Source organism: Pristiophorus japonicus, chromosome 12, assembly GCF_044704955.1.
Source record: "Pristiophorus japonicus isolate sPriJap1 chromosome 12, sPriJap1.hap1, whole genome shotgun sequence".
Lineage (NCBI taxonomy): Eukaryota > Metazoa > Chordata > Chondrichthyes > Pristiophoridae > Pristiophorus > Pristiophorus japonicus.
Genome location: NC_091988.1, coordinates 205,199,755 through 205,224,030, shown reverse-complemented (window position 1 = coordinate 205,224,030; position 24,276 = coordinate 205,199,755). Strand labels below are relative to the sequence as shown.

The 24,276-nt window shown below is 44.9% G+C and overlaps 1 protein-coding gene across 4 annotated transcripts in view; it reads right to left on the bottom strand.

The window, feature by feature from the left end:
- ralgapb (Ral GTPase activating protein non-catalytic subunit beta) overlaps nt 1-22,520 on the bottom strand; it is a 140,631-nt gene extending 118,111 nt beyond the window's left edge. For all 4 annotated transcript variants that reach the window (XM_070896492.1, XM_070896493.1, XM_070896494.1 and 1 more), the window contains exon 1: nt 22,400-22,520. The gene's annotated coding sequence lies outside the window, so the exon portion shown is untranslated. The remainder of the gene's footprint in view (nt 1-22,399) is intronic.
- Between the last annotated feature and the right edge of the window lie 1,756 nt (nt 22,521-24,276).

Here is a 24,276-nt window from a genome sequence, read left to right as displayed (position 1 = left end):
ATGAAGGGCTTAAAATTCCAGGTCCCGAACTAAATCTTGAAGGGTGGAAGATGCTTGTGCGTGGATTTTTTTTAACGTGTGGTGACCGTTGCACACCAGATATACACAGCACAGAAACAGGCCATTTGGCCTGACCAGTCCATGCCAGCTTTTATGCTCCACTTGAGCCTCCTCCTGCCTTTCCTCATCTAACTCAATCAGCATAACCCTCGATTTCCTTCTCCCTCATATGCTTATTTAGCCTCCCCTTAAATGCATCGATATTATTCGTTTCAGCCACTCCCTGTGGTACCAAGTTCCACATTCTCCTCACTCTCTGGGTAAAGAAGTTTCCCCTGAATTCCCGATTGGATTTCTTGATTACTATCTTGTATTGATCTAGTTTTGCTCTTCCCCACAAGTAGAAACACTCTATCTACTCTGTCAAAACATTTCATAATTTTAAAGACCTCGATTTGGTCTTTACCTCTATTAGACCCCTCAGCCTTCTCTTTTCAAGAGACCCCCAAGCCTGTTTATCCTTTCCTGATAGGTATACCCTCGCATTTCTGGTCTTATCCTTGTAAATCTTCCCTGCACCATCCCCACTGCCTCTATATCCTTTTTATGGCGACCAGAATTGTACACAGTACTCCATGTGTGGCCTTACCAAGGTTCGATACAAGTTTAGCATAACTTCTCTACTTTTCAATTCAATCCGTTTAGAAATAGACCCTAGTGCTTGGTTTGCTTTTTTATGACCTTGTTAACCCATGTCGCTACTTTTAGTGATGTGTGCATTTGTACTCCAAGATCCCTTTGCTCTGCTACCCCATTTAGATTCGTATTTTCTAAGTAATAGGTGACCTCCCAATTTTCTTGCCAAAATGTAATACCTCACATTTATCTATATTGAATTTCATTTGCCAATTATATGCTCATTCTGCAAATTTATTAATGTGCTCCTGTAATTTGTTGCAGTCCTCCTCAGTATTGATCACCACCCCTAATTTGGCATCACCTGCAAATTTAGAAATTGTGTTTTTGATTCCAAAGTCTAAATTGTTAATATAAGTTGTGAACAGTGGTCCCAGCACTGATCCTTGTGGAACACCACTTCATATCGTGTCACTGAATAGCTACCCTTTACCCCTACTCTCTCTCTGCTTTGTCTTGAAGCCAGCTAGTTATCCATTCTGCTACTTGCCCCGACTCCGTATTCTCTGACCTTATTCATTAATCTATTATGTGGTAACTTATCAAAGGCCTTTTGAAAATCTAGATAAATTACATCTACTGCATTACCCATGTCTACTCTCTATGTTATCGCTTCAAAAAATTCAATGAGGTTGGTGAAGCAAGACTTTCAAATCACTAAAAGTAGCGACACAGGTTAGCAAGCCTAAAAAAAGCAAACTAAGGTTTATTTCTAGAGGTTTAGGCCCCAAGTTTCCACATGATTTGCTCCTGATTTTTAGGAGCAACTGGTGGAGAACAGAGTATCTTAGAAATCGCAATTCTCCACATTTTAAGTTTTCTGCAGTTCTAGTCGGTTAGAACAGTTTCACTTTTGAACAGAATTTTTTTTTTCCAAAGGGGGCGTGTATGGCCACTGACGCCTGATTTGAAAGTTTCCACAGTGAAAACGTACTCCAAACTAACTTAGAATGGAGCAAGTGAAGATTTTTGTAGGCTTGAAAAAACCTTGTCTACACATTAAAAAATCAGGCGCAGGTTACAAATTAGGCGTCTGGAACGAGGTGGGGCGGGGAAAGGGAAGTCATTACATTCCACAATAAATCCTTAGTTATACTTACACAAATAATTCCAACCTGAATAAAAATTTATAAGCAAAGAAAAGATTAAATAAACCATGTTCCTACCTGTGTGAAAGTGCTTCAGGCAGGGAGAAGGCTGCAGGAAGCCTCACAAGTTGAGGCAGCCATTCCCGACGGCGGGGGGGGGGGGGGGGGAGGGGGGGGGGGAGGCAGTGAGGGCCCGACCTACGGCAGCGGGGGGGAGGCAGCCGTTCCCGACGGCGGGGGGGGGGGGAGGGAGGCCCGTCGGGAAACGGCTGCCTCAACTTCTGAGGCTTCCTGCACCTTCTCGCTGCTGCAAGAAGCCTCAGTGCTGATCATGGAAGGGCAATGTGCTTTTATTAAAAAATTTTAAAAATTGAACAGCTACAAAGAACTACAAAAATGGCCGAGTGCCAATGTTTACTTCAGACTGCGCGAGCGTGAACGCTCCAACGCGCACGCGCAGGGTTGCCGGCACGAAAAAAACTCATTTAAATTGTACCCGCCCCCTCCTACTTACAAAATCGGCGCGAGTGGTAGGCTCCGCCCCTTGTGCGCCACGCCAAGCAGACATCGAGCTGCAAAGCGCTCGAGAATAGCGCGTTTTTGGCGCGAAAAACGGGCGCCCAGCTCGGAGGGGCACCTGTTTTGCCGCGTGTGGTAACTTGGGGCCATAGAATTGAAAAGTAGGGAAGTTATGCTAAATCTGTATCGAACCTTGGTTAGACCACACTTGGAGCACTGCATACAGTTCTGGTCACCATATTACAAAAAAGATATAGAGGGACTGGAGAGGACGCAGAGAAGATTTACACGGATGATACCAGAAATGCGAGGGTATACATATCAGGAAAGGATAAACAGGCTGGGTCTCTTTTTTCTTGAAAAAAGGCTGAGGAGTGACCTAATAGAGGTCTTTAAAATGATGAATGGTTTTGACAGAGTGGATACAGAGTGTTTCCACTTGTGGGGAGGAGCAAAACTAGAGGCCATCAATATAAGATCGTCACCAAGAAATCCAACAGGGAATTCAGAAGAAACTTCTTTACCCAAAGAGTGGTGAGAATGTGGAACTCGCTATCACAGCGAGTGGATGAAGCGAATAGTATGGATGCATTTAAGGGGAGGCTAGATAAGCATGAGACAGAAGGGAATAGAGGGTTATGCTGATAGATTTAGATGAGGAAAGACGGGAGGAGGCTCGAGTGGAACATAAACGCCGGCATAGACTGGTTGGGCCAAATGGCCTGTTTCTGTGCCGTATATGCTATGCAATCCTATGCAATTCCCTTTTGAAATCCATACTGACTATTCATTATTATATTTTTAGTTTCTAGACGTTCTACTATTTTCACCTTTAGTCGGGATTCCATTATCTTTCCTACTACCGATGTAATGCTGACTGGTCTATAATTTCCTGGACATGTTCTATCTCCCTTCTTAAATATAGGTATTTACTTAAGCTATTCTTCGATAAAGTACCACGTAAGTCCTCTGGCACGACATCTTGTTCTAACAAATTATCATAGAACGGCTACAGCACAGAAGGAGGCCATTCGGCCCATGCCGGCTCTCTGCAAGAACGCTTGAGCTAGTCCCACTCCCCTGTCCTTTCCCCGGAGCCCTGCAAATTTTTTTCCTTCAGGTACTTATCCAACTCCCTTTTGAAAGCCTGGATTGAATCTGCCTCCACCAGACTTTCAGGCAGTGCATTCCAGATCCTAACCACTTATTAAGTATGTGTAGTAATGCTTCTGCTAACTCTCCCTTACATTAAACATAGAAACATAGAAAATAGGTGCAGGAGTAGGCCATTCAGCCCTTCCAGCCTGCACCGCCATTCAACGAGTTCATGGCTGAACATGAAACTTCAGTACCCCCTTCCTGCTTTCACGCCATACCACTTGATCCCCCGAGTAGTAAGGACTTCATCTAACTCCCTTTTGAATATATTTAGTGAATTGGCCTCAACTACTTTCTGTGGTAGAGAATTCCACAGGTTCACCACTCTCTGGGTGAAGAAGTTTCTCCTCATCTCGGTCCTAAATGGCTTACCCCTTATCCTTAGACTGTGACCCCTGGTTCTGGACTTCCCCAACATTGGGAACATTCTTCCTGCATCCAACCTGTCCAAACCCGTCAGAATTTTAAACGTTTCTATGAGGTCCCCTCTCACTCTTCTGAACTCCAGTGAATACAAGCCCAGTTGATCCAGTCTTTCTTGATAGGTCAGTCCCACCATCCCGGGAATCAGTCTGGTGAATCTTCGCTGCACTCCCTCAATAGCAAGAATGTCCTTCCTCAAGTTAGGAGACCAAAACTGTACACAATACTCCAGGTGTGGCCTCACCAAGGCCCTGTACAACTGTAGCAACACCTCCCTGCCCCTGTACTCAAATCCCCTCGCTATGAAGGCCAACATGCCATTTGCTTTCTTAACCGCCTGCTGTACCTACATGCCAACCTTCAATGACTGATGTACCATGACACCAGGTCTCGTTGCACCTGCCCTTTTCCTAATCTGTCACCATTCAGATAATAGTCTGTCTCTCTCTTTTTACCACCAAAGTGGATAACCTCACATTTATCCACATTATACTTCATCTGCCACGCATTTGCCCACTCACCTAACCTATCCAAGTCACTCTGCAGCCTCATAGCATCCTCCTCGCAGCTCACACTGCCACCCAACTTAGTGTCATCCGCAAATTTGGAGATACTACATTTAATCCCCTCGTCTAAATCATTAATGTACAATGTAAACAGCTGGGGCCCCAGCACAGAACCCTGCGGTACCCCACTAGTCACTGCCTGCCATTCCGAAAAGTACCCATTTACTCCTACTCTTTGCTTCCTGTCTGACAACCAGTTCTCAATCCACGTCAGCACACTACCCCCAATCCCATGTGCTTTAACTTTGCACATTAATCTCCTGTGTGGGACCTTGTCGAAAGCCTTCTGAAAGTCCAAATATACCACATCAACTGGTACTCCTTTGTCCACTTTATTGGAAACATCCTCAAAAAATTCCAGAAGATTTGTCAAGCATGATCTCCCTTTCACAAATCCATGCTGACTTGGACCTATCATGTCACCATTTTCCAAATGCGCTGCTATGACATCCTTAATAATTGATTCCATCATTTTACCAACTACTGAGGTCAGGCTGACCGGTCTATAATTCCCTGTTTTCTCTCTCCCTCCTTTTTTTAAAAAGTGGGGTTACATTGGCTACCCTCCACTCGATAGGAACTGATCCAGAGTCAATGGAATGTTGGAAAATGACTGTCAATGCATCCGCTATTTCCAAGGCCACCTCCTTAAGTACTCTGGGATGCAGTCCATCAGGCCCTGGGGATTTATCGGCCTTCAATCCCATCAATTTCCCCCAACACAATTTCCCAACTAATAAAGATTTCCCTCAGTTCCTCCTCCTTACTAGACCCTCTGACCCCTTTTATATCCGGAAGGTTGTTTGTGTCCTCCTTAGTGAATACTGAACCAAAGTACTTGTTCAATTGGTCCGCCATTTCTTTGTTCCCCGTTATGACTTCCCCTGATTCGGACTGCAGGGGACCTACATTTGTCTTTACTAACCTTTTTCTCTTTACATACCTATAGAAACTTTTGCAATCCGCCTTAATGTTCCCTGCAAGCTTCTTCTCGTACTCCATTTTCCCTGCCCTAATCAAACCCTTTGTCCTCCTCTGCTGAGTTCTAAATTTCTCCCAGTCCCCAGGTTCGCTGCTATTTCTGGCCAATTTGTATGCCATTTCCTTGGCTTTAATACTATCCCTGATTTCCCTAGATAGCCACGGTTGAGCCACCTTCCCTTTTTTATTTTTATGCCAGACAGGAATGTACAATTGTTGTAATTCATCCATGCGGTCTCTAAATGTCTGCCATTGCCCATCCACAGTCAACCCCTTAAGTATCATTAGCCAATCTATCTTAGCCAATTCATGCCTCATATCTTCAAAGTTACCCTTCTTTAAGTTCTGGACCATGGTCTCTGAATTAACTGTTTCATTCTCCATCCTAATGCAGAATTCCACCATATTATGGTCACTCTTCCCCAAGGGGCTTCGCACAATGAGATTGCTAATTAATCCTCTCTTATTACACAACACCCAGTCTAAGATGGCTTCCCCCCTAGTTGGTTACTCGACATATTGGTCCAGAAAACCATCCCTTATGCACTCCAGGAAATCCTCCTCCACCGTATTGCTTCCAGTTTGGCTAGCCCAATCTATGTGCATATTAAAGTCACCCATTATAACTGCTGCACCTTTATTGCATGCACTCCCAATTTCCTGTTTGATGCCCTCCCCAACATCACTACTACTGTTTGGAGGTCTGTACACAACTCCCACTAACGATTTTTGCCCTTTAGTGTTCTGCAGCTCTACCCATATAGATTCCACATCATCCAAGCTAATGTCTTTCCTAACTATTGCATTAATCTCCTCTTTAACCAGCAATGCTACCCCACCTCCTTTTCTTTTTATTCTATCCTTCCTGAATGTTGAATACCCTTGGATGTTGAGTTCCCAGCCCTGATCATCCTGGAGCCACGTCTCCGTAATCCCAATCACATCATATTTGTTAACATCTATTTGCACAGTTAATTCATCCACCTTATTGCGGATATTCCTTGCATTAAGACACAAAGCCTTCAGGCTTGCTTTTTTAACACCCTTTGTCCTTTTAGAATTTTGCTGTACAGTGGCCCTTTTTGTTCTTTGCCTTGGGTTTCTCCGCCCTCCACTTTTCCTCATCTCCTTTCTGTCTTTTGCTTTTGCCTCATTTTTGTCTCCCTCTGTCTCCCTGCATAGGTTCCCATCCCCCTGCAATATTAGTTTAACTCCTCCCCAACAGCACTAGCAAACACTCCCCCTAGGACATTGGTTCCGGTCCTGCCCAGGTGCAGAACGTCCGGTTTGTACTGGTCCCACCTCCCCCAGAACCGGTTCCAATGCCCCAAGAATTTGAATCCCTCCCTGCTGCACCACTGCTCAAGCCATGTATTCATCTGCGCTATCCTGCGATTCCTACTCTTTCAAAATGCGCAGATGTAATCCATCCGGACCAGGGGTTTTATCCTCTTTGAGTTTGATTAGTTTATTTAATATTTCTGTTTTTATTTTAAATGCAATTATCTCATTTCTAAACTCATCATCCGATGTCATGCCCACCTGTTCTAGAAACATAGAAAATAGGTGCAGGAGTAGGCCATTCGGCCCTTCGAGCCTGTACCACCATTCAATAAGATCATGGCTGATCATTCCCTCAGTACCCCTTTCCTGCTTTCTCTCCATACCCCTATTAAGTATGTCCCTAGTAAATACTGAAGCAAGGTAACTATTTAATATTTGCAAAGTAATTATTTAATATTGGAGTCGAGGGGTGGGCTTTCTGACAAGATGAGTCATGATGGTAGTTTTGCAATGGAGGGGGATAATGCTCGAGGGAGACTGAACCATTTATAATGTCAACTAGCATGGAGGTCAGGAAGGGAAATTGGGTGATAGCAATTTAGTGGGAATGAAGATGAGGGAGCACAATATGGGTCCAATAAACTTGGGGGGGTGGGGGGGAGAGAATAGAGACGCAAGAGAAATTAAATGGGAAGTTGAGGTTCAGGTTTAAGTTAGCCCTCATACCTCGTTATGAGTTTAGGCTTAAAAACAGATCTCCGGGTCAAAGTCCTGGAAATCTGATTCTAAGTTTAAACTGTGTGGTACTACTCAATGGGAATCTATACAATGGAGTAGCATTATGGAGCATTAATATGCTGCAGTTTAAAGTGGTAGAAAACAAATGTGCATTATGACCCCCCCAAATGTCAGTTTACTGAATGTAGCCACGCTGCCATGGGGAACAGTCAGGTACAGGCCCGACACCTCCACATGAGGAGACCCGACGGGAGCTCTCGAGCTCGACTTTGACAGAGATATATAGGAGTGCGGGTCACTCACTGTCATTGCTGCCTGTAATACATAGCGAGAAAGAAAATACTTCCCTAAAGAAACCTAACTGGGATTACCATGAGCTGCCTTCAGAAAAATTCGGACTCCTGCCGACTGAGGAGTTTGAGAATCCAGACTCTGTTCAAACTATTGTCCATTTGACACCAGAACCTCCAGTATTATCCATTCCAATTCACAAACTCTGATCTCAAAAATTCCTATCATTCAACTACACAGTTTAATAAAAACATAATTTATTAAAAGCATACAACAGAAAACAGAAATATGTCTAGGATGTATCACATTTATAAAATATACTCACGGACAATTTATGTTCCTGCTTGGGTGGGGTCATTTTGTACAGGGTAGATTTGACTTTGGCCAGTTCCCTTCCAATAATTTACATAGAATTTGCCACAGAACCAGGCCATTCGGCACAACGTGTCTGTGCCGGTGTCTATGCGCCACACAAGCCTTCTTCCACCCTATCACCAGAGTCTTTGATTCCTTTCTCCTACATGTATTTATCCAGCTTCCCCTTACATACAACTATGCTATTCACATCAACCATTCCATATGGTAGAATGCTCCACATTCTCACCACTCTCTGGGTAAAGAAGTTTCTCCTGAATTCCCCATTGGATTTATTAGTGATTATTTTATATCTATGACCCCTAGCTTTAGACTCCCCCCACAAGAGGAAACATCTTCTCTACATCTACCCTATCGAACCCCTTCAGTTTTAAGGCGCTCTATCCGGTCATCCCTCGGCCTTCTCCTTTCTGGAGAAATGAGCCCAGCATCTTTCCTGACAGTTATAATCTCAGTTTTCACTTTCTTCAGGGCCTCTATATCCATTGTCATCTGTAGACCAGAACTGTTCACAGTACTCCAAGTGTGGTCTGACTTTACGGATATAGATATTTCTCTTGCAAGCATGTGTTTAGAAATTATTTCTTTTTTCTGCCTCGATGATTAATATTCTCAAAATTCTTCAGTGTTAAATATTTCAGTACAAGCCCATAAAAGTAAGAGGGGCCTAACTCCTTTCACTTCCCCCTCCCAACATGTAGACTACCTGCAGCAGACCAAAGGAAGAGGAAGTTGGACAAAAACACTCCGCAAGAGCTCAGGACAAGGATGTAAATAAGCAAATGAAATGAATGGAAAGGCCTCTGACTTTTACCTCGTTTTTCTATTTGTTCTTTAAGTTCTTGCAGTTAACTCTCATTTCCTTTAGGATTATCAAATGACCAATTTACATTTATCTGAATGGCACAGTGTACAACACACAGCATGATCTGCACTTCTACACGGAGAAAGATTTACAGGGTTCCGGCAGGTTCCAGCCAAGACTGAGGAGAAAACGTCTATGTAAAAACATCTCAATATTACTCACAAAATGGTAAATTTATACTTAATACAAATCTTTTATCTCCTTAATTGACACTATTAAAGGACTGCAGTTGAGAGATACAAAAGTAATTAAGTGTTACATAGAAACATAGAAAATAGGTGCAGGAGTAGGCCATTCGGCCCTTCGAGCCTGCACCACCATTCAATAAGATCATGGCTGATCATTCCCTCAGTATCCCTTTCCTGCTTTCTCTCCATACCCCTGGATCCCTTTAGCCGCAAGGACCATATCTAACTCCCGCTTGAATATATCCAATGAACTGGCATCAGCAACTCTCTGTGGTAGAGAACTCCACATGCTCACAACTCTCTGAGTGAAGAAGTTTCTCCTCATCTCAGTCCTAAATGGCTTACCCCTTATCCTTAGACTGTGTCCCCTGGTTCTGGACTTCCCCAACATTGGGAACGTTCTACCCGCATCTAACCTGTCCCGTCCCATCAGAATTTTATATGAGCATTATATAGTCCTTTCCAGACAAATCTTTATTTGTGCTGTTCGGTGTTAAAGCACTTATGGTCCATATGTACAAACATTTCATGCAGCCACTATTCAGTACTGAAATCGTAGCAACAACATTTGTGTCTTGGAGCACAGAGACAGTGAGAAGTTGTACTGCAGTAATGGCTGGCACACAGTTTCCTATAGTTTGATGCTTGGTTCATTCTCTATAAAATTGCTTAACATTCGTTGATCTCCTGTGACATTATACACAGTCAAAAAACTCATTCATTCTCTTACTGTTTTATATTGCATTTTTTTCCATCTTTTTTTTTAAAATTCACTTTTGAGATGAGGGGCATTTATTGCCCATCCGTGGCTGTAGCTGGTGGGCCTTCTGTCTTTGCAGCAGTTTGTTGATACAGCTGGCAAGGTCACTTAGGAATCAACCACGTCGGGAGTTACAGATAGGCCAGAGCGGGTAAGGATGACAGGTTTCCTTCCGTCCCTAAAGGACATTAGACAACCAGTTGGCTTTTACAACAATCTGACAGCTTGATGGTCACTTCCTTACTGATACCACTTTTTATATTTTAAACTGAATTCAAATTGTCAAACTGGAATGGTGGGATTTAAACTCGCGTTCTTTGGATTACTAGTCCAGTAACATGGGGCTCGATTTTGCCAGGTGATTTGCGCCATTTTTCTAGCGCACGACGCGTTTTTTGGCACAAGTTTTTAAATTAAAGTTTCCCCAAGGAATCTGAGTTAGTTACAATTTTTTAGGTTAGTTTTTTTTGACGTCATAGGGGGTGTTACCTCACGTCTGTGCCAGTTTTTAATCATTTTTCGAAGTTTGCCCCCAAAAATTTCTCCTAGGTCGGTGTATCTGGCCACTCCCGAAAAACCTTCTGGTGAGTTAAGAAAAAGCAGCACACATTAAAAAAAAAATCGGCACAGAAAGACGCCATTGTTTTTCATCGAAGTTTTGGAGGGAGTCAAGAACACTTTAAATGTTCATAATAAAGTTTAGAATGTTTTACCTTACAACGGAACGGAGTAGATGGAAGTTTGATGGAATTCTGAATTTTTATTTTCTTTAAACTCACACGCCACCACCAAACATCTAGAAACAGGGCTGGAAGGTCGGAACGTCGGCTGGCAGAACCTCAGCCGAGCCCAGACACAAGGGCTTGGCTGCAAAACAAGTCCGGGGGAGGGGGGAGGTGGCGATCGGAAGAAATCACAAGACTAGGCATGAAATGTAGCCCGGGAGGGTTGGAGGGGTTCCCGAACACTGCACTTGCTCAGAGCTGGGTGTGGTCCATACAGACTTTAGGGAGAGAGAACAAAGAATCTGTCCTGCCTGCCTGCCGTTTTGAGCTTCTTGCAAAGGTGAAATTTAAGCATGGGGGAAATACTGATAATACCATACCTTGTGCAAGCCTTCTGAATCATGGTGCTGCGGAGGAGACAAGTAATTCGACGTCATCACATGAGGAACCTCAGAGCCTGTAGGATGCTGGGCAGGAGGCCTTACCCACCTCGGGTATATCGAGACAGGGGTTCGTACCTGCACCTGAGTGATGCAGACTGTGTCAGAAGGCTGCGTTTCCAAAAAGTTGTAGTAACTGAGATCTGTGAGTTGGTGAAAGCAGACCTGCAACCTAGAAGCATCAGGAGGACTGAAGCGTAGGTTGCAGCTGCACTTTCATTCTATGCATCCGGATCCTTCCAAGCTACAACTGGGGATGTGTGCTCCATCTCTCAACATGCATCACATGTTTGCATTCGGCAGGTGCCTGCTGCACTATATGTCTGGAGGATTGACGACATAAAAACTCCCCATGACTGCTCAAACAATCCATGACAGGACTGTGGGCTTCTCAAAGGTACAGGGCTGCATTGATTGTACCCACAGCACCTTGTGAGCACCTTTGGCGGATTCAGAGATGTACAGGAACAGAAAAGGCTTCCACTCCATTCATGTACAGCTCGTGTGTGACGACATGCATCGCATCATGTCAGTCGATGCAAGATACCTTGGGAGCACTCATGATGTGTTCATCCTACGCGAGAGCGCTATATCTGCCATGTCTCAGCAGCAGCCAGAAGGGCAGAGCTGACAAAGGGTACAGCCTCGCCACTTGGCTCATGGTGCCACTACTCAGAACCCAGACGGAAGCTGACCGGGAATACATGTTGCACATTGCGACGTGCAGCATCGGAGAGAGGACCATTGGCATCTTGAAACAGCGTTTCCGATGCCTGGACCATTCCAGAGGCTACTTGCTATACTCCCCAAGATTGTCGGTCAGTTCACTGTTGTCTGCTGCATGCTGCATAACTTAACCATCATGAGGCAGCAGCAGCTGGTTGTAGAAGACCCATTTGCGGTGAGAGTGGCTGATGATAATGATGAGGAAGATACAGATGATGAGCAGGAGGACAAGGACGAGGAAGCCATGAAACGACCTGAACCCAGAGCACGACGGCGGAGGAGGGCAGGCCATCGTACCCCTTTAACGATTACTCGAGTCTTGCGCCAGCAGCTCATCCGAACGCTTTGCTACCTGAAGGCTCAGCGACAACTATTCCACACGGACCATGTTTACTGTTTGGACCTATTCTGTAATGTGTTGAGTTAATGGAACAAATAATGGAAATTATTCTTGTTTACTTCAAAAGTTGTGTTAATAATCGAACAAATGATGGAAATGATTCAGTTATAATTTAAAATATATTTTATTCAAAAATTTAACATTTGTACTTAACTAAAAATATTCTTCTTTCAAACTTTAACATTTTCAGTTAAGATCACTTACAAACTTTAAACTTGTAAATTTACATAACTTACAAAAACCTTTTAATTTGAGAACAGTTACAACAGTAACAACAGCAAAGAAAGGCTGCACCCATCTCTCCTCCACCTTATTCTCAGACCACCCGCCATGCTTGGTCTTGGTGACTCCACCACCTCTGCCCACAGGCAGTGGCAGTGTTTTTAGGGTTGGTACCAAGCTTCTTTCTAACATGTCAGGTGATGCGCACCTGTTTGGGGGGGGGGGGGGGGGGGAAAGAGGCGGCAGACCTCCAACGTTCCCTCCCTCATGTTGAGCAAAAGTATCTCGAATACCTGCAACATTTCCTTCCTCATGTTCAGAGAATGTTTGAACTACCTGCGACATTCCCTCGCTCATGTTCACTGACAGCACATCAGTTACCTGCGACACTCCCCCCTCACGTGCACCGACATGGTTTCAGCTGACTGAGATATTCCCTCCCTCATGTTCACATTGTTCCCATTTCTCGTGAGAGTGTTGTTACTTCTCCCGACAGTCCCGATACCTCATCACCCACCCCACTGATGGTGTCCAGGAGTGATCGCGTAAGGTCAATGCTGTCCACATTCATTGCCATCATCTGAACCACATCTGTTAGATCCTGCAGCTCAGGAGAGCGTTGTCAAGCTCTCCTTCCCCTCCTCACCGAGTGTGGCTCGGAGCATCCCAGTGGGACCCGCAGCCTGGGACGGTGGGGCCCTGGGTGCCTCGCTGCACCCAGAATGGCCAGTGGGAGCAGATTCAATAGTAACTTTCAAAAAGGAATTTAATAAATACATGAAGGGGGAAAATTTCAAGGCTATTGGGAAAAAGCAGGGGAGTGGGATTAATTGGATCGCTCTTTCAAAGAGCCGGCACAAGCACGACCGACCGAATGGCCTCCTTCCGTGTTGCATGATTGTAGTTCTGCATAAAACACATTAGCAGTCATCATCATAGGCAGTCCCTCGAAATCGAGGAAGACTTGCTTCCACTCTAAAAGTGAGTTCTCAGGTGACTGTACAGTTCAATACGGGAATTACAGTCTCTGTCACAGATGGAGCAGACAGTGGTTGAAGGAAAGATGGGTGGGGAGTCTGGTTTGCCGCACGCTCCTTCCGCTGCCTGCGCTTGATTTCTGCATGCTCTTGGCGACGAGACTCGAGGTGCTCAGCGCCCTCCCAGATGCTCTTCCTCCACTTAGGGCGGTCTTTGGCCAGGGACTCCCAGGTGTCGGTGGGGATGTTGCACTTTATCAAGGAGGCTTTGAGGGTGTCCTTGAAACATTTCCTCTGCCCACCTAGGGCTCGCTTGCCGTGTAGGAGTTCCAAGTAGAACGCTTGCTTAGGGAGTCTCATGTCGGGCATGTGGACGATGTGGCCCGACCAAAGGAGCTGGTTGAGTGCGGTCAGTGCTTTGATGCTGGGGATGTTGGCCTGAGCGAGAACACTGATGTTAGGGCGTCTATCCTCCCAGTGGATCTGCAGGATCTTAGAGGCAGCGCTGGTGGTACTTCTCTAGCACTTTGAGGTGTCTACTGTATAGTCATTCAGAGGCCGAACTCCAAGCTATCATCATCTTCACCGAGGCGTACGAAAGCATGGGCCTTACACTTAACATCCGTAAGACAAAGGTCCTCCACCAACCTGACCCAGCCACACAGCACTGCCCTCCGGTCATCAAAATCCACGGCACGGCCTTGGACAAAGTGGGCCATTTTCCATACCTCGGGAGCCTATTATCAGCAAGGGCAGACATTGATGACAAGGTCTAACACCATCCTCCAGTGCGCCAGCGCAGCCTTCGGTCGCCTGAGGAAGAGAGTGTTTGAAGACCAGGACCTCAAATCTGGCACCAAGCTTATGGTCTACAGGGCTGTAGTGATACCCACCCTCCTGTATGGCTCAGAGATGTGGACATTAGTGTTCAGTCGAGGGCTACAAGCAACTTAACAGCATCCAAATTATTTTTAATTGAAATTGCACAGCACTTGAGATATTTACAGCCCACATTCCTGAATTTCACCTCATTGTGCTATAACCCCTTGTATCAAGATGGTTAGGAGTTACGATCTAGTTCCTACCAACAGCTAATTGAGGCTTGCAATAACTCCCGAGCATCTGAACAATGCAGTAAACATTTCAATTATGTTGTGGGTACAATTTGCTATTGCACCACCCAGCAGCGCAAACAGCAAGTGTCACATCAATTCAACTAAAAGCACACATACACTGCAAATGTGAATAGAAACAAGTGCTGGAATACCAAACAGGTCCATCAGCAAAGAACAAAGATGGGTTAACATTCGGGGGTGGGGACTTTTCACCCCAACTTCTCCACTTTAGACCAAGGGTCTGAACCCCAAAAAATCAAATGCTAACTAACCTGTTGAAAACTTCAGGCATTTTCTGCTTCCAAGACAGTTCTGCCAATCTGATTTACCAGAAAGATCAATCTAATTATTGTTGTATACACAACAAAGAATTTTCAGCGCTCCATGTTGCAACAAATTAATATAATTAAATTAATGCCCAGCGACTAGATAACCTCCACAAGAAATATATCTGTCTGCTGCACCCGATCAGCCTGCATACCACCAAGAGACTTGTGCGTTTGCAAGAATATAAGTGCACAAATCCTTTTGGGACCAATCAGATGGACCATAAAAGTTTTTTCTAGTCCAGTATGTTCCTAAATTGTATCCAGAAACTAGCTGGTGAATGAAAGGTTCCACAAAGATCTTGCTTTTCTCTAACCTGCATGTGATTAGTTTCTGCTACTTGCAAATAAAGTAACGAGCCCCTCATTTCCTGGAAGATGCAAATCAGTTTGAGGCATTGGGAGACCGAGTGATGTCTCTGATAATATTTTCCAGAGACAAACAGCCATACGTTTAGGCATATTGCTGGGGCAGCAGTACTTATTCCAGCAAGTTGTTACTACCAGTTCTGACGAAGGGTCATCGACCTGCAACGTTAACTCCCTGTTTCTCTCTCCACAGATGCTGCCCGACTTGCTGAGTATTTACAACATTTTCTATTTTTATTACTAATTGTTGTGTCCTTCTGAAACGTGCCAGAATGTTTCACCCACTAGAGCAGCTGAGACACTTTCTAAAGGGCTACTGGGGCAAATTTATCAGATCATTGGAAGTCTGCTGTAACAAGTCGTCAATCCAGGAGACAATTTTTATCCATTGCCTAAAGTTATTATTCAATTTAAAATTGCTTTATTTTTCTAATCCCAGTATCTGCTTTGATGTGACCCTTTATCAAGAAGGGGTACTTGTTTATTCTGATGGGTCGGGAATGTCTGGAAAACAGACTTCCGCATGTGTGTGATACAGGAGTGGAAAGATAATCACCTAGCTTCAGTTCCAACTCGAGCAGAGTAGTTCAGCCTACTCAATCACGTGGCGCAATAAGATGAGTAAATTCCGGACATAAACTGCATTGTTCTGGCAAAGATTGAGGGAGTAATGCTAATCCTGCCATACGTCCACAAAATCAATGATATGTTCTGGTAAAATATCCCACGGCACTATTTCGAAGAAGAGCAGGGGAGTTATCCCCGGTGTCCTGACCAATATTTATCCCTCAATCACATAACAAAAACAGTTTATCTGGTCATCATCATTATTTGTGGGAGCTTGCTGTACGCAAATTGAACATAAGAACATAAGAATTAGGAACAGGAGGAGGCCATCTAGCCCTTCAAGCCTGCTCCGCCACTCAACAAGATCATGGCTGATCTGGCTGTGGACTCAGCTCCACTTACCCGCCTGCTCCCCATAACCCTTAATTCCCTTATTGGTTAAAAATCTATCTATCTGTGATTTGAATACGTTCAATGAGCTCGCCTCAACTGCTTCCCTGGGCAGATTCACAACCCTCTGGGAGAAGAAATTCCTTCTCAACTCGGTTTAAAATTGGCTCCCCCGTATTTTGAGGCTGTGCCCCCTACTTCTAGTCTCCATGACCAGTGGAAACAACCTCTCTGCCTCTATCTTGTCTATACCTTTCATTACTTTAAATGTTTCTATAAGATCACTACTTATCCTTCTGAACTCCGAGTAAAGACCCAGTCTACTCAATCTATCATCATAAGGTAACCCCCTCATCTCCGGAATCAACCTAGTGAATCGTCTCTGTACCCCCTCCAAAGCTAGTATATCCTTCCTTAAGTAAGGTGACCAAAACTGCACGCAGTACTCCAGGTGCGGCCTCACCAATACCCTATACAGTTGCAGCAGGACCTCCCTGCTTTTGTACTCCATCCCTCTCGCAATGAAGGCCAACATTCCATTCGCCTTCCTGGCGCCGCATTTCCCACATTACAACAGTGACTACATGTCAAAAGAAATTCATTGGCTGTAAAGTGCTTTGAGACGTCCGGTGTTCGTGAAAAGCACTATATAAACACAAGCCTTTTATTGTTTCTTGGTTATTTCTGGAGCAAGTTAGACATAGTTAGCATATTAGTACCAATAAACTAGAGGAAAAAAACAGACAAACTAACTCTTCAATCAATTTTGTGTGATAGGCCTTGTGTGAGATATTCTTTAGATTATCACCAGTAGATATGGTAATGTGCTGGTTATGTTACAGGACTATTAATCCAGAGAATGCAAGTTCAAATCCCACCGTGGCAGCTTGAGAATTTGAATTCAGTTTATAAAATCTGGAAATAAAATCTCAGTAAAAGTCACCACGAAGCTTTGGATTGTCATAAAAACCCAACTGGTTCACTAACGTCCCTTTAGGGAAGGAAACTTGCTGTCCTTATCCGGTCTAGGCTGACATGTCAGCCAGTCCCACACCAATGGGGTTGACTGTTAATTGCCCTTTGCTGTGAACGAGTAAGTCACTCAAGGGGTAACTAGCAATGCGCCTCAAGAATTAATAAAATAAATAATTTTATAAATGCTTCCCCTTCATCAATACTTCATCCAATAATGTACAGCTGAAAATGTTCCCAACCCAAGTTTAGGAAGAGCAATATCCAGAATTACACTATTCCTGTTTCTCAGTTCAAGTGGACATTATATTGAAATTTCACACGATCATAACATTTTACTAAGAAGGAACTTGAATTTACACATCCTGAGGATGTCCCAAAGTACTTCACAGGCAGTAAATTACTGTTGAAGTGTAGTCACTCTTGTTTAGTGATCAAATGTAGCAGGCAATTTTCACCCAACAACTTGCATTTATCTAGTGCCAATAACATAGTAAAACTTCCCAAGGTGATTATTAGACAAAATTTAACAAGCCACAAAGGAGAAGGAAAGACTGTAAGAGAAGGGATAACCATCCGTGGTTAACTGAGGAAATAAGGGATGGTATCAAATTGAAAACAAGGGCATACAAAGTGGCCAAGACTACTGGGAGGCCGGAGGATTGGGAAACTTTGAAAAGCCAGCAAATAAAGACTTAAAAAAAGAGAGGGAAGATAGATTGTGAAAGTAAATTAGCACGGAATATAAAAACACACAGTAAGAGTTTCTACAGGTACATAAAAAGGAAAAGAGTGGCTAAAGTAAATGTTGGTCCCCTGGAGGATGAGACTGGGGAATAAATAATGGAGAACAGGGAAATGGCAGAGACGTTGAACAAATATTTTGGATCGATCTTCACGGTAGAAGATACTAAAAACATCCCAATAGTGGATAATCAAGGGGCTATGGGGGGGGCAGGGAGGGGGGGAAACTTAATACAATGAAGTAGTACTCGGTAAAAGAATGGGACTAAAAGCGGACAAGTCTCTTGGACCTGATGGCTTACATCCTAGGGTCTTCAGAGAAGTGGCTGTAGAGATAGTGGATGCATTGGTTGTAATCTACTAAAATTCCCTGGATTCTTGGGAGGTCCCAGTGGATTTGAAAACCGCAAATGTCACGTCCTTATTTAAAAAAGGACGCAGACAAAAAGCAGGAAACTATAGATCAGTTAGCCTAACATCTGTCGAAGGGAAAATGCTAGAATCCGTTATTAAGGAAGCAGTAGTGGGACATTTGGAAAACATAATTCAATCAAGCAGAGTCAGCATGGTTTTATGAAAGGGAAATCATGTTTGACAATTTGCTGGAGTTCTTTGAGGATGTAACGAACAGGGTTGATAAGGGGGAATCAATGGATGTGGTCTATTTGGATTTCCAGAAGGCATTTGATAAGGTGCCACATAAAAGGTTACTGCACAAGATAAAAGTTCACAGGGTTGGGGGTAATATATTAGCATGGAGATAGGATTGGCTAACTAACAGAAAACAGAGTTGAGATAAATGGGTCATTTTCTGGTTGGCAAACAGTAACTAGTGGGGTGCCGCAGGGATCGGTGCTGGGGCCTCAACTATTTACAATCTATGTTAATGACTTGGATGAAGGGACTGAGTGTAATGTAGCCAAGTTTGCTGATGATACAAAGATGGGTGGGAAAGCAAATTGTGAGACGGACACAAAAGATTTGTAAAGGGATATAGATAGACTAAGTGAGTGGGCAAAAATTTGGCAGATGGAGTATAACGTGGGAAAATATGAGGTTATCCACTTTGGCAGAAATAATAGAAAAGCAAATTATAATTTAAATGAGGAAAAATTGCAAAGTGCTACAGTATAGAGGGACCTGGGGGTCCTTGTGCATGAAACACAAAAAATTAGTACGCAGGTACAGCAAGTAATCAAGAAGGCAAATGGAATGTTGGCCTTTATTGTAAGGGGGATAGAGTATAAAAGCAGAGAGGTCTTGCTATAACTGTACAGGGTATTGGTGAGGCCACACCTGGAGTACTGCATCCAGTTTTGGTCTCCGATTTAAGGAAGGATATACTTGCACTGGAAGCTGTTCAGAGAAGTCTCAATAGGTTGTTTCCAGAGATGAGGGGGTTGACTTATGAAGATAGGTTGAGCCTATATACATGAGAGTTCAGAAGAATAAGAGGTGATCTTATCAAAACATATAAGATAATGAGGGGGCTCGACAAGATGGATGCAGAGAGGATATTTCCACTCATAGGGGAAACTAAAACTAGGGGACATAGTCTCAGAATAAGGGTCCTTCCATTTAAAACTGAGATGAGGAGGAATTTCTTCTCTCAGAGGGTTGTAAATCTATAGAATTCTCTTCCCCAGAGAGCTGTGGAGGCTGGGTCTTTGAATATATTTAAGGCGGAGAGAGACATATTTTTGAGTGATAAGGGAGTAAAGAGTTATGGGGAGCGGGCGGGGAAGTGGAGCTGAGTCCATGATTAGATCAGCCATGATCTTATTGAATGGCGGAGCAGGCTCGAGGGGCCAGGTGGCCTACTCCTGCTCCTATTTCTTATGTTCTTATATAGATCTGTATTAGGACAGATAACCAAAAGCTTGGTTTTAAGCAGCAACATAAAAGAGTAAAGAGTGGTGGCAAGATGGAGAGGTTCAGGGAGAGAATTCCAGAGCTTAGGGCCTTGGCAGCTGAGGGCACGGTAGCTAATGGTGGAACGATGAAGCTTGGGAATGCTCAAAAAGACTGAACTGGAAGAGCGAAAAGTTTTCATAAGATGCCCCAAACAAAAATAAAGACAACGACCAATCAAATGGTTTGATAGAGAAATAAATGTTGTTATATTACAAGGACACCCTCAAAGCCTCCCTGATAAAGTGCAACATCCCCACCAACACCTGGGAGTCCCTGGCCAAAGACCGCCCTAAGTGGAGGAAGTGCATCCGGGAGGGCGCTGAGCACCTCGAGTCTCATCGCTGAGAGCATGCAGAAACCAAGCGCAGGCAGCGGAAAGAGCGTGTGGCAAATCTGTCCCACCCACCCCTTCCCTCAACGACTATCTGTAGCACCTGTGACAGGGACTGTGGCTCTCATATTGGACTGTTCAGCCACCTAAGGACTCATTTTAAGAATGGAAGCAAGTCTTCCTCGATTCCGAGGGACTGCCTATGATGATGAAATGTTGTCCAGGACACCAGAGACAATTACCCTGCTCTTCTTTGAATAATTCCATGGGTTCTTTTACATTCACCCGAGCAGACATACAGGGTAGCATCTCATCCAAGATGATGGTGCCTTTGACAATGCAGCAATCCTTCAGTATTGCATTGGAGTATCAATCTAGATAAGAGTGCTCAAATCCTAGAGTGGGGCTTGAATTTAACATTCTGAACAACTTGTAATTGTGTAGTGCCTTTAATGTAGGAAAACATCCCAAGGTGCATCACAAGAACGTTATCAAACATAATTTGACACCGAGCCACACAAGGAGATATTAGAACAGGTGACCAAAAGCTGGCCAAAGATGTAGGTTTTAAGGAGCATCTTAAAGAAGTAAAGAGCTGTGGAGAGAGACAGAGAGGTTTAGGGAGGGAATTCCAGAGCTTAGGCCCTTGGCAGCTGATGGTATGGCCGCCAATGGTGGAGTGATTAAAATCCGGGATGCTCTGGAGGCCAGAATTGGAGGAGGCGCAGATATCTCAGAGGGTTGTAGAACTGGAGCAGATTACAGAGATAGGGAGGGGCGAGGCCATGGAAGGATTTGAAAACAAGGATGAGAATTTTGAAATCGACACGTTGCTTAACCGGGAGCCAATGTAGGTCAGCAAGAACAGGGGTGATAGGTGAGCGGGACTTGGTGCGAGTTAGGACATGGGCAGCTGAGTTTTGGATGACCTCATTTTAGAGGGTAGAACGTGGGAAACTGGCCAGGAGTGCGTTGGAATAGTCAAGTCTAGAGGTAACAAAGGCATGGACGTAGTTTCAGCAGCAGATGTTACAGGAGGTGGAAATAGGCAGTCTTAGTGATATGGTCAGAAGCTCATCTCGGGGTCAAATATGACACCAAGATTGCGAACAGTCTGGTTCAGCCTCCAACAGATGTTAGGGAGAGGGATGGGAGTCAGTGACTAGGTAATAGAGTTTGTGGCAGAGATAGGTATTTAGTTTGAGGAAATTTCTGCTCATCCAGGACTGGATGTCAGACAAGCAGTCTCACAATTTAGAGACAGTGGCAGAGAGAGAACCAGAGGCAACTATTGCCACTGAGCCATGCTAGCACTAAAACATTCATGACAACATGGTATAGAGGTCATTTATGGTAACAAATCGAGGAAAGATACTGGACCAACTCATGGCTGTTTTTGTCTTTATGCAAACAAGGCTTCACATCACTCATTACAAAATCCAACCCTCTCTGACCCAAAGTTACTCCAAAACACAGGATGTATCACACATACCCAATATAAAATATGATTAAAACCAACATGTTACTCCAACATAAGTTCATTCTACATTTTTAAAGTATTAAACAATGCAATAAAGTCACTTTAATACAAAATGTTTCTAAGGGAACTAAAACCGCTCGTTTCACTAGAAACAAACTTGATTAACTTGCATTCAATAAAGAAACAAAAAAAAATCTCTGCCTGGATAAAAAATTACCCATGAAAGTACATATAATAAAATGCTGGTAAGAACACAACGTGCCTGTAAACAACATGAAGGCGGAAGGGTTGGTCTCAGCCTCCAAGCCCAACACTAGTTTTATTTTGCTGAGCTACCAACCATTGCATTCGCTCTGTCCCCTCACAATTCCAGCTCCGATTACAGGCAAAACTTAAAAATCACAATGTAAGTCTTCTTCCAGCAATCTTTCCCTTGAAAAAAAACTAATTATATTGGTCTAAAATCTCAGAGCAAGCTGTAAAAATTTCACAAAGAAAGCTTGCTAATTTATTAATGAATCCTAGTCAATGTTTATTCCCCGTCCCTACAGCCAATTCGCCGTGTGTTTTGATTGTCGAGCAGTGTACTGCAGCAGCTGCTGGAGGAAGGCTCGGGAAGCGGCAGGGTTTTGCAGACTAGCCCCAGGCTTCACCTGTAACACAGGCCGCGCTGTGGTGAAAGAGTGAGAGGGGCCGCCAACTTACAGTGACACCCCGGAATGAGGGAGGGTGCGGCGGCCCAGTGCGCTCCCTGGAGCCGGGCTCTTACCTGTGCGGCCGGAGAGCGCTGACATGTCCCGGGCTCGGTCGTCCCGTCCCGTCCCGTTACCACAGAAGGCCGGCCATCGCTCGGGGCAAACCGAGCACAAACCAGCCCCCCGCAAAGCCCGAGCCGCGGCGGAAGAAAGCCGAACCTCGCCCGAGCGATGCCGAGGCCGTCCGGAAACACCCGAGCGATGCCGAGGCTGTCCGGAAACACCCGAGCGATGCCCAGGCTGTCCGGAAACACCCGAGCGATGCCCAGGCTGTCCGGAAACACCCGAGCGATGACCGACCGATCCGGAAACACCCGAGCGATGACCGACCGATCCGGAAACACCCGAGCGATGCCCAGGCCGTCCGGAAACACCCGAACGATGCCCAGGCCGTCCGGAAACACCCGAACGATGCCCAGACCGTCCGGAAACACCCGAGCGATGCCCGGGCCGTCCGGAAACACCCGAACGATGCCCGGGCTGTCCGGAAACACCCGAACGGTGCCCAGGCCGTCCGGAAACACCCGAGCGATGCCCAGGCCGTCCGGAAACACCCGAACGATGCCCAGGCCGTCCGGAAACACCCGAACGATGCCAGGGCCGTCCGGAAACACCCGAGCGATGCCCGGGCCGTCCGGAAACACCCGAACGATGCCCGGGCTGTCCGGAAACACCCGAGCGATGCCCAGGCCGTCCGGAAACACCCGAGCGATGCCCAGGCCGTCCGGAAACACCCGAGCGATGCCCGGGGCCGACCGGAAACACCCGAGCGCAGTGGCACAGCTGTTCCGTCACAACAGCGCGTGAAGCGGGGCGCCATTTTGTTGTCTGGCTCAGAAAAAGCGGGAAAGCCTTCAGTGAGTTTGGAGGTAGGGATATTGTTCCATACAGTTTATACAGCCATATTTTGTCATTTAACAATATCAGAAAAAGTCTGTGTGAAATGCTTTAGAAGGTTAATTTCTTATTCTTTTATTCGCTCCTGGGATGTGGGCGTCGCTGGCAAGCCCGGCATTTATTGCCCATCCCTAATTGCCCCTTGAGAAGGTGGTGGTGAGCCGCCTTCTTGAACCGCTGCAGCCCGTGTGGTGAAGGTGCTCCCACAGTGCTGTTAGGGAGGGAGTTCCAGGATTGTGACCCAGCGACGATGAAGGAACGGCCGATATATTTCCCAGTCAGGACGGTGTGTGACTGGGAGGGGAACGTGGAGGTGGTGGTGTTCCCATGGACCTGCTGCCCTTGTCCTTCTAGGTGGTAGAGGTCGTGGGTTTGGGAGGTCACAACTCGCCGGGTAAAAAAATGTAAAAAAAAAGGAATTTCTTCTCCCAGAGGGTTGTGAATCTGTGGAATTCTCTGCCCAAGGAAGCAGTTGAGGCTAGCTCATTGAATGTATTCAAATCACAGATAGATAGATTTTTAAGCAATAAGGGAATTAAGGGTTATGGGGAGAGGGCGGGTAAGTGGAGCTGAGTCCACGGCCAGATCAGCCATGACCTTGTTGAATGGCGGAGCAGGCTCGAGGGGCTAGATGGCCTACTGCTGTTCCTAATTCTTATGTTCTTATGTTCTTACGTTCCACATGTTACCTCTGGTTCTTTTAACAAACATCTTAATCTGTGTGCTCTGTCACCGACCCTTCTGCCATTTGAAACAGTTACTTATTTACTCTGTCAAAACCAGTCATGATTTTAAACACCTCTATTAGCCTTCTCTGCTCTAAGGAGAACAAACCCAACATCCCCAGTCTCTTCATTCTTCCTGCCAAAATGTATCACTTCACACATCTCTGCATTAAATTTCATCTACCATGTGTCTGCTCATTCTATGTCCTCCTGAAGCCTGTTACTATCTTCCTCATTGTTTACTACATTTTTGAGTTTTGTACAATTTG